The 12,085-nt window shown below is 48.3% G+C and overlaps 1 protein-coding gene across 1 annotated transcript in view; it reads left to right on the top strand.

Moving 5' to 3' along the window:
• The window catches only part of ctc1 (CTS telomere maintenance complex component 1), a 91,412-nt gene that overhangs the window by 5,862 nt on the left and 73,465 nt on the right, over positions 1-12,085 (top strand). The gene's annotated exons all lie outside the window — the stretch shown is intronic.

Here is a 12,085-nt window from a genome sequence, read left to right as displayed (position 1 = left end):
AGACACTACCATTACTGGTCACAGTGAGGAGAGAGAGAGAGAGACACTACCATTACTGGTCACAGTGAGGAGAGAGAGAGACACTACCATTACTGGTCACAGTGAGGAGAGAGAGAGACACTACCATTACTGGTCACAGTGAGGAGAGAGAGAGACACTACCATTACTGGTCACAGTGAGGAGAGAGAGAGAGACACTACCATTACTGGTCACAGTGAGGAGAGAGAGAGAGACACTACCATTACTGGTCACAGTGAGAGAGAGAGAGAGACACTACCATTACTGGTCACAGTGAGAGACACTACCAGAGAGAGAGACACTACCATTACTGGTCACAGTGAGGGAGAGAGAGAGACACTACCATTACTGGTCACAGTGAGGAGAGAGAGAGAGACACTACCATTACTGGTCACAGTGAGAGAGAGAGAGAGACACTACCATTACTGGTCACAGTGAGGGGAGAGAGAGAGACACTACCATTACTGGTCACAGTGAGGAGAGAGAGAGAGACACTACCATTACTGGTCACAGTGAGGAGAGAGAGAGACACTACCATTACTGGTCACAGTGAGGGAGAGAGAGAGACACTACCATTACTGGTCACAGTGAGGAGAGAGAGAGAGACACTACCATTACTGGTCACAGTGATTACTGGAGAGAGAGAGAGACACTACCATTACTGGTCACAGTGAGGGAGAGAGAGAGACACTACCATTACTGGTCACAGTGAGGAGAGAGAGAGAGACACTACCATTACTGGTCACAGTGAGAGACACTACCATTACTGGAGAGAGAGAGACACTACCATTACTGGTCACAGTGAGAGAGAGAGAGAGACACTACCATTACTGGTCACAGTGAGGAGAGAGAGAGACACTACCATTACTGGTCACAGTGAGGAGAGAGAGAGAGACACTACCATTACTGGTCACAGTGAGGAGAGAGAGAGAGACACTACCATTACTGGTCACAGTGAGGAGAGAGAGAGAGACACTACCATTACTGGTCACAGTGAGGAGAGAGAGAGACACTACCATTACTGGTCACAGTGAGGAGAGAGAGAGAGACACTACCATTACTGGTCACAGTGAGGAGAGAGAGAGAGAGACACTACCATTACTGGTCACAGTGAGGAGAGAGAGAGAGACACTACCATTACTGGTCACAGTGAGAGAGAGAGAGAGAGACACTACCATTACTGGTCACAGTGAGGAGAGAGAGAGAGACACTACCATTACTGGTCACAGTGAGAGAGAGAGAGAGACACTACCATTACTGGTCACAGTGAGGGAGAGAGAGAGAGACACTACCATTACTGGTCACGGTGAGAGAGAGAGACACTACCATTACTGGTCACAGTGAGGAGAGAGAGAGACACTACCATTACTGGAGTGAGAGAGAGAGAGAGACACTACCATTACTGGTCACAGTGAGAGAGAGAGAGAGACACTACCATTACTGGTCACAGTGAGGAGAGAGAGAGACACTACCATTACTGGTCACAGTGAGAGAGAGAGAGAGAGACACTACCATTACTGGTCACAGTGAGAGAGAGAGAGACACTACCATTACTGGTCACAGTGAGACACTACCATTACTGGAGTGAGAGAGAGAGACACTACCATTACTGGTCACAGTGAGGAGAGAGAGAGAGAGACACTACCATTACTGGTCACAGTGAGAGAGAGAGAGACACTACCATTACTGGTCACAGTGAGAGAGAGAGAGAGAGACACTACCATTACTGGTCACAGTGAGGAGAGAGAGAGAGACACTACCATTACTGGTCACAGTGAGGAGAGAGAGAGAGAGACACTACCATTACTGGTCACAGTGAGGAGAGAGAGAGAGACACTACCATTACTGGTCACAGTGAGGAGAGAGAGAGAGACACTACCATTACTGGTCACAGTGAGGAGAGAGAGAGAGACACTACCATTACTGGTCACAGTGAGGAGAGAGAGAGAGACACTACCATTACTGGTCACAGTGAGGAGAGAGAGAGACACTACCATTACTGGTCACAGTGAGGAGAGAGAGAGACACTACCATTACTGGTCACAGTGAGGGAGAGAGAGAGACACTACCATTACTGGTCACAGGGAGGGAGAGAGAGAGACACTACCATTACTGGTCACAGTGAGAGAGAGAGAGAGAGACACTACCATTACTGGTCACAGTGAGGAGAGAGAGAGAGAGAGAGACACTACCATTACTGGTCACAGTGAGAGAGAGAGAGAGACACTACCATTACTGGTCACAGTGAGGAGAGAGAGAGACACTACCATTACTGGAGAGAGAGAGAGAGAGACACTACCATTACTGGTCACAGTGAGGAGAGAGAGAGACACTACCATTACTGGTCACAGTGAGGAGAGAGAGAGACACTACCATTACTGGTCACAGTGAGGAGAGAGAGAGAGACACTACCATTACTGGTCACAGTGAGGAGAGAGAGAGAGACACTACCATTACTGGTCACAGTGAGAGACACTACCATTACTGGTCACAGTGGAGAGAGAGAGACACTACCATTACTGGTCACAGTGAGAGAGAGAGAGAGACACTACCATTACTGGTCACAGTGAGGAGAGAGAGAGAGACACTACCATTACTGGTCACTGGACACTACCATTACTGGTGAGAGAGAGAGAGAGACACTACCATTACTGGTCACAGTGAGGAGAGAGAGAGAGACACTACCATTACTGGTCACAGTGAGGAGAGAGAGAGACACTACCATTACTGGTCACAGTGAGAGAGAGAGAGAGAGACACTACCATTACTGGTCACAGTGAGGAGAGAGAGAGAGAGACACTACCATTACTGGTCACAGTGAGGAGAGAGAGAGACACTACCATTACTGGTCACAGTGAGGAGAGAGAGAGAGAGACACTACCATTACTGGTCACAGTGAGGAGAGAGAGAGAGACACTACCATTACTGGTCACAGTGAGAGAGAGAGAGACACTACCATTACTGGTCACAGTGAGGAGAGAGAGAGAGACACTACCATTACTGGTCACAGTGAGAGAGAGAGAGAGAGAGACACTACCATTACTGGTCACAGTGAGGAGAGAGAGAGAGACACTACCATTACTGGTCACAGTGAGGAGAGAGAGAGACACTACCATTACTGGTCACAGTGAGGAGAGAGAGAGAGAGAGACACTACCATTACTGGTCACAGTGAGGAGAGAGAGAGAGACACTACCATTACTGGTCACAGTGAGACACTACCATTACTGGTGAGAGAGAGAGAGAGACACTACCATTACTGGTCACAGTGAGGAGAGAGAGAGTGACACTACCATTACTGGTCACAGTGAGAGAGAGAGAGAGACACTACCATTACTGGTCACAGTGACACTACCATTACTGGTCACAGTGAGAGAGAGAGAGAGACACTACCATTACTGGTCACAGTGAGAGAGAGAGAGAGAGACACTACCATTACTGGTCACAGTGAGAGAGAGAGAGAGACACTACCATTACTGGTCACAGTGAGAGAGAGAGAGAGAGACACTACCATTACTGGTCACAGTGAGAGAGAGAGAGAGACACTACCATTACTGGTCACAGTGAGAGAGAGAGAGAGACACTACCATTACTGGTCACACTGGTCACAGTGAGAGAGAGAGAGAGAGACACTACCATTACTGGTCACAGTGAGGAGAGAGAGAGAGAGACACTACCATTACTGGTCACAGTGAGAGAGAGAGAGAGACACTACCATTACTGGTCACAGTGAGAGAGAGAGAGAGACACTACCATTACTGGTCACAGTGAGGAGAGAGAGAGAGACACTACCATTACTGGTCACAGTGAGACACTACCATTACTGGAGAGAGAGAGAGACACTACCATTACTGGTCACAGTGAGGGAGAGAGAGAGAGACAGACTACCATTACTGGTCACAGTGAGAGAGAGAGAGAGACACTACCATTACTGGTCACAGTGAGGAGAGAGAGAGAGACACTACCATTACTGGTCACAGTGAGACACTACCATTACTGGTCACAGTGAGAGAGAGAGAGACACTACCATTACTGGTCACAGTGAGGAGAGAGAGAGACACTACCATTACTGGAGAGAGAGAGAGAGACACTACCATTACTGGTCACAGTGAGAGAGAGAGAGAGAGACACTACCATTACTGGTCACAGTGAGAGAGAGAGAGAGACACTACCATTACTGGTCACAGTGAGGAGAGAGAGAGACACTACCATTACTGGTCACAGTGAGAGAGAGAGAGAGACACTACCATTACTGGTCACAGTGAGGAGAGAGAGAGAGAGACACTACCATTACTGGTCACAGTGAGGAGAGAGAGAGAGACACTACCATTACTGGTCACAGTGAGGAGAGAGAGAGACACTACCATTACTGGTCACAGTGAGAGAGAGAGAGAGACACTACCATTACTGGTCACAGTGAGGAGAGAGAGAGAGAGACACTACCATTACTGGTCACAGTGAGGAGAGAGAGAGACACTACCATTACTGGTCACAGTGAGGAGAGAGAGAGAGACACTACCATTACTGGTCACAGTGAGGAGAGAGAGAGAGACACTACCATTACTGGTCACAGTGAGAGAGAGAGAGAGAGACACTACCATTACTGGTCACAGTGAGAGAGAGAGAGAGACACTACCATTACTGGTCACAGTGAGGAGAGAGAGAGAGAGACACTACCATTACTGGTCACAGTGAGGGAGAGAGAGAGACACTACCATTACTGGTCACAGTGAGGAGAGAGAGAGAGACACTACCATTACTGGTCACAGTGAGGAGAGAGAGAGAGACACTACCATTACTGGTCACAGTGAGAGAGAGAGAGAGACACTACCATTACTGGTCACAGTGAGGAGAGAGAGAGAGACACTACCATTACTGGTCACAGTGAGGAGAGAGAGAGAGACACTACCATTACTGGTCACAGTGAGAGAGAGAGAGACACTACCATTACTGGTCACAGTGAGGAGAGAGAGAGACACTACCATTACTGGTCACAGTGAGAGAGAGAGAGAGAGACACTACCATTACTGGTCACAGTGAGGAGAGTGACTGGTCACAGTGAGGAGAGAGAGAGACACTACCATTACTGGTCACAGTGAGGAGAGAGAGAGACACTACCATTACTGGTCACAGTGAGAGAGAGAGAGAGAGACACTACCATTACTGGTCACAGTGAGGAGAGAGAGAGAGACACTACCATTACTGGTCACAGTGAGGAGAGAGAGAGAGAGACACTACCATTACTGGTCACAGTGAGGAGAGAGAGAGAGACACTACCATTACTGGTCACAGTGAGGAGAGAGAGAGAGACACTACCATTACTGGTCACAGTGAGGAGAGAGAGAGAGAGACACTACCATTACTGGTCACAGTGAGGAGAGAGAGAGAGAGTGAGAGAGAGAGACACTACCATTACTGGTCACAGTGAGAGAGAGAGAGAGAGACACTACCATTACTGGTCACAGTGAGGAGAGAGAGAGAGAGACACTACCATTACTGGTCACAGTGAGGAGAGAGAGAGAGACACTACCATTACTGGTCACAGTGAGGAGAGAGAGAGAGACACTACCATTACTGGTCACAGTGAGGAGAGAGAGAGACACACTACCATTACTGGTCACAGTGAGGAGAGAGAGAGACACTACCATTACTGGTCACAGTGAGAGAGAGAGAGAGACACTACCATTACTGGTCACAGTGAGGAGAGAGAGAGAGAGACACTACCATTACTGGTCACAGTGAGAGAGAGAGAGAGACACTACCATTACTGGTCACAGTGAGAGAGAGAGACACTACCATTACTGGTCACAGTGAGGAGAGAGAGAGAGAGACACTACCATTACTGGTCACAGTGAGGAGAGAGAGAGAGACACTACCATTACTGGTCACAGTGAGAGAGAGAGAGAGACACTACCATTACTGGTCACAGTGAGGAGAGAGAGAGACACTACCATTACTGGTCACAGTGAGAGAGAGAGAGAGACACTACCATTACTGGTCACAGTGAGGAGAGAGAGAGAGACACTACCATTACTGGTCACAGTGAGGAGAGAGAGAGACACTACCATTACTGGTCACAGTGAGAGAGAGAGAGAGACACTACCATTACTGGTCACAGTGAGAGAGAGAGAGAGACACTACCATTACTGGTCACAGTGAGAGAGAGAGAGAGAGACACTACCATTACTGGTCACAGTGAGGAGAGAGAGAGAGACACTACCATTACTGGTCACAGTGTGAGAGAGAGAGAGACACTACCATTACTGGTCACAGTGAGGAGAGAGAGAGAGAGACACTACCATTACTGGTCACAGTGAGGAGAGAGAGAGAGACACTACCATTACTGGTCACAGTGAGGAGAGAGAGAGACACTACCATTACTGGTCACAGTGAGAGAGAGAGAGAGACACTACCATTACTGGTCACAGTGAGACACTACCATTACTGGAGAGAGAGAGACACTACCATTACTGGTCACAGTGAGGAGAGAGAGAGACACTACCATTACTGGTCACAGTGAGAGAGAGAGAGACACTACCATTACTGGTCACAGTGAGGAGAGAGAGAGAGACACTACCATTACTGGTCACAGTGTGAGAGAGAGACACTACCATTACTGGAGAGAGACACTACCATTACTGGTCACAGTGAGGAGAGAGAGAGAGACACTACCATTACTGGTCACAGTGAGAGAGAGAGAGACACTACCATTACTGGTCACAGTGAGAGAGAGAGAGAGAGACACTACCATTACTGGTCACAGTGAGGAGAGAGAGAGAGACACTACCATTACTGGTCACAGTGAGAGAGAGAGAGACACTACCATTACTGGTCACAGTGAGGAGAGAGAGAGACACTACCATTACTGGTCACAGTGAGAGAGAGAGAGACACTACCATTACTGGTCACAGTGAGGAGAGAGAGAGAGACACTACCATTACTGGTCACAGTGAGGAGAGAGAGAGAGAGACACTACCATTACTGGTCACAGTGAGGAGAGAGAGAGAGACACTACCATTACTGGTCACAGTGAGAGAGAGAGAGAGACACTACCATTACTGGTCACAGTGAGGAGAGACACTACCAGAGAGAGAGAGACACTACCATTACTGGTCACAGTGAGAGAGAGAGAGAGAGACACTACCATTACTGGTCACAGTGAGGAGAGAGAGAGAGACACTACCATTACTGGTCACAGTGAGGAGAGAGAGAGAGAGACACTACCATTACTGGTCACAGTGAGGAGAGAGAGAGAGACACTACCATTACTGGTCACAGTGAGGAGAGAGAGAGAGAGAGACACTACCATTACTGGTCACAGTGAGGAGAGAGAGAGAGACACTACCATTACTGGTCACAGTGAGGAGAGAGAGAGAGAGACACTACCATTACTGGTCACAGTGAGAGAGAGAGAGAGACACTACCATTACTGGTCACAGTGAGGAGAGAGAGAGAGAGACACTACCATTACTGGTCACAGTGAGGAGAGAGAGAGACACTACCATTACTGGTCACAGTGAGGAGAGAGAGAGAGAGAGACACTACCATTACTGGTCACAGTGAGAGAGAGAGAGAGACACTACCATTACTGGTCACAGTGATTACTGGAGAGAGAGAGAGAGACACTACCATTACTGGTCACAGTGAGAGAGAGAGAGAGACACTACCATTACTGGTCACAGTGAGGAGAGAGAGAGAGAGACACTACCATTACTGGTCACAGTGAGGAGAGAGAGAGAGACACTACCATTACTGGTCACAGTGAGGAGAGAGAGAGAGAGAGACACTACCATTACTGGTCACAGTGAGGGGGAGAGAGAGAGACACTACCATTACTGGTCACAGTGAGGAGAGAGAGAGAGAGACACTACCATTACTGGTCACAGTGTGAGAGAGAGAGAGACACTACCATTACTGGTCACAGTGAGGAGAGAGAGAGAGACACTACCATTACTGGTCACAGTGAGGAGAGAGAGAGAGACACTACCATTACTGGTCACAGTGAGGAGAGAGAGAGAGAGACACTACCATTACTGGTCACAGTGAGGAGAGAGAGAGAGAGACACTACCATTACTGGTCACAGTGAGGAGAGAGAGAGAGAGACACTACCATTACTGGTCACAGTGAGGAGAGAGAGACACTACCATTACTGGTCACAGTGAGGAGAGAGACACTACCATTACTGGTCACAGTGAGAGAGAGAGAGACACTACCATTACTGGTCACAGTGAGAGAGAGAGAGAGACACTACCATTACTGGTCACAGTGAGAGAGAGAGAGAGACACTACCATTACTGGTCACAGTGAGGAGAGAGAGAGAGACACTACCATTACTGGTCACAGTGAGAGAGAGAGAGAGACACTACCATTACTGGTCACAGTGAGGAGAGAGAGAGAGAGACACTACCATTACTGGTCACAGTGAGAGAGAGAGAGAGAGACACTACCATTACTGGTCACAGTGAGAGAGAGAGAGAGACACTACCATTACTGGTCACAGTGAGGAGAGAGAGAGACACTACCATTACTGGTCACAGTGAGAGAGAGAGAGAGACACTACCATTACTGGTCACAGTGAGGAGAGAGAGAGAGACACTACCATTACTGGTCACAGTGAGGAGAGAGAGAGACACTACCATTACTGGTCACAGTGAGGAGAGAGAGAGAGACACTACCATTACTGGTCACAGTGACTGGAGAGAGAGAGAGAGAGACACTACCATTACTGGTCACAGTGAGGAGAGAGAGAGACACTACCATTACTGGTCACAGTGAGGAGAGAGAGAGAGAGACACTACCATTACTGGTCACAGTTACTGGAGTGAGAGAGAGAGAGAGACACTACCATTACTGGTCACAGTGAGGAGAGAGAGAGACACTACCATTACTGGTCACAGTGAGACACTACCATTACTGGAGAGAGAGAGAGAGACACTACCATTACTGGTCACAGTGAGAGAGAGAGAGAGACACTACCATTACTGGTCACAGTGAGAGAGAGAGAGAGACACTACCATTACTGGTCACAGTGAGGAGAGAGAGAGACACTACCATTACTGGGAGAGAGAGAGAGAGACACTACCATTACTGGTCACAGTGAGGAGAGAGAGAGAGACACTACCATTACTGGTCACAGTGAGGAGAGAGAGACACTACCATTACTGGTCACAGTGAGGAGAGAGAGAGAGACACTACCATTACTGGTCACAGTGAGAGAGAGAGAGAGAGACACTACCATTACTGGTCACAGTGAGGAGAGAGAGAGAGACACTACCATTACTGGTCACAGTGAGGAGAGAGAGAGAGAGACACTACCATTACTGGTCACAGTGAGGGAGAGAGAGAGAGACACTACCATTACTGGTCACAGTGACACTACCATTACTGGTCACAGAGAGAGAGAGAGAGACACTACCATTACTGGTCACAGTGAGAGAGAGAGAGAGACACTACCATTACTGGTCACAGTGAGAGAGAGAGAGAGAGACACTACCATTACTGGTCACAGTGAGAGAGAGAGAGAGACACTACCATTACTGGTCACAGTGAGGAGAGAGAGAGACACTACCATTACTGGTCACAGTGAGGAGAGAGAGAGAGAGAGACACTACCATTACTGGTCACAGTGAGGAGAGAGAGAGAGAGACACTACCATTACTGGTCACAGTGAGTGAGAGAGAGAGAGAGACACTACCATTACTGGTCACAGTGAGAGAGAGAGAGAGAGAGACACTACCATTACTGGTCACAGTGAGGAGAGAGAGAGACACTACCATTACTGGTCACAGTGAGGAGAGACTGGAGAGAGAGAGACACTACCATTACTGGTCACAGTGAGGAGAGAGAGAGACACTACCATTACTGGTCACAGTGAGGAGAGAGAGAGAGAGACACTACCATTACTGGTCACAGTGAGGAGAGAGAGAGAGACACTACCATTACTGGTCACAGTGAGGAGAGAGAGAGAGAGACACTACCATTACTGGTCACAGTGAGGAGAGAGAGAGAGAGACACTACCATTACTGGTCACAGTGAGGAGAGAGAGAGAGAGACACTACCATTACTGGTCACAGTGAGGAGAGAGAGAGAGAGACACTACCATTACTGGTCACAGTGAGGAGAGAGAGAGAGACACTACCATTACTGGTCACAGTGAGGAGAGAGAGAGACACTACCATTACTGGTCACAGTGAGAGAGAGAGAGACTGGACACTACCATTACTGGTCACAGTGAGGAGAGAGAGAGAGACACTACCATTACTGGTCACAGTGTGAGGAGAGAGAGAGAGACACTACCATTACTGGTCACAGTGAGGAGAGAGAGAGACACTACCATTACTGGTCACAGTGAGGAGAGAGAGAGAGACACTACCATTACTGGTCACAGGAGAGTGAGAGAGAGAGAGAGACACTACCATTACTGGTCACAGTGAGACACTACCATTACTGGAGAGAGAGAGAGACACTACCATTACTGGTCACAGTGAGGAGAGAGAGAGACACTACCATTACTGGTCACAGTGAGGAGAGAGAGAGAGAGACACTACCATTACTGGTCACAGTGAGGAGAGAGAGAGACACTACCATTACTGGTCACAGTGAGGAGAGAGAGAGAGACACTACCATTACTGGTCACAGTGAGGAGAGAGAGAGAGACACTACCATTACTGGTCACAGTGAGGAGAGAGAGAGAGACACTACCATTACTGGTCACAGTGAGGAGAGAGAGAGAGAGAGACACTACCATTACTGGTCACAGTGAGGAGAGAGAGAGAGAGACACTACCATTACTGGTCACAGTGAGGAGAGAGAGAGAGACACTACCATTACTGGTCACAGTGAGGAGAGAGAGAGAGAGACACTACCATTACTGGTCACAGTGAGGAGAGAGAGAGAGACACTACCATTACTGGTCACAGTGAGGAGAGAGAGAGAGAGACACTACCATTACTGGTCACAGTGAGGGAGAGAGAGAGACACTACCATTACTGGTCACAGTGAGGAGAGAGAGAGAGACACTACCATTACTGGTCACAGTGAGGAGAGAGAGAGACACTACCATTACTGGTCACAGTGAGGAGAGAGAGAGAGAGACACTACCATTACTGGTCACGGTGAGAGAGAGAGAGAGACACTACCATTACTGGTTACTGGTCACAGTGAGGAGAGAGAGAGACACTACCATTACTGGTCACAGTGAGAGAGAGAGAGAGACACTACCATTACTGGTCACAGTGAGGAGAGAGAGAGAGACACTACCATTACTGGTCACAGTGAGAGAGAGAGAGAGAGAGACACTACCATTACTGGTCACAGTGAGAGAGAGAGAGAGACACTACCATTACTGGTCACAGTGAGAGAGAGAGAGAGACACTACCATTACTGGTCACAGTGAGGAGAGAGAGAGAGAGACACTACCATTACTGGTCACGGTGAGGGAGAGAGAGAGAGAGAGAGAGAGAGAGACACTACCATTACTGGTCACAGTGAGGGAGAGAGAGAGAGACACTACCATTACTGGTCACGAGTGAGGAGAGAGAGAGAGACACTACCATTACTGGTCACAGTGAGAGAGAGAGAGAGACACTACCATTACTGGTCACAGTGAGAGAGAGAGAGACACTACCATTACTGGTCACAGTGAGGAGAGAGAGAGAGACACTACCATTACTGGTCACAGTGAGGAGAGAGAGAGAGACACTACCATTACTGGTCACAGTGAGGAGAGAGAGAGAGACACTACCATTACTGGTCACAGTGAGGAGAGAGAGAGACACTACCATTACTGGTCACAGTGAGAGAGAGAGAGAGAGACACTACCATTACTGGTCACAGTGAGAGAGAGAGAGAGACACTACCATTACTGGTCACAGTGAGGAGAGAGAGAGACACTACCATTACTGGTCACAGTGAGAGACCATTACTGGAGAGAGAGAGACACTACCATTACTGGTCACAGTGAGAGAGAGAGAGAGACACTACCATTACTGGTCACAGTGAGGAGAGAGAGAGACACTACCATTACTGGTCACAGTGAGGAGAGAGAGAGAGACACTACCATTACTG

This window comes from Oncorhynchus keta, chromosome 13 (genome assembly GCF_023373465.1).
Source record: "Oncorhynchus keta strain PuntledgeMale-10-30-2019 chromosome 13, Oket_V2, whole genome shotgun sequence".
In the NCBI taxonomy this organism is placed as follows: domain Eukaryota; kingdom Metazoa; phylum Chordata; class Actinopteri; order Salmoniformes; family Salmonidae; genus Oncorhynchus; species Oncorhynchus keta.
Note: the sequence above shows the minus strand (reverse complement) of the source record. Positions and strands in the feature narration are given on the sequence as shown.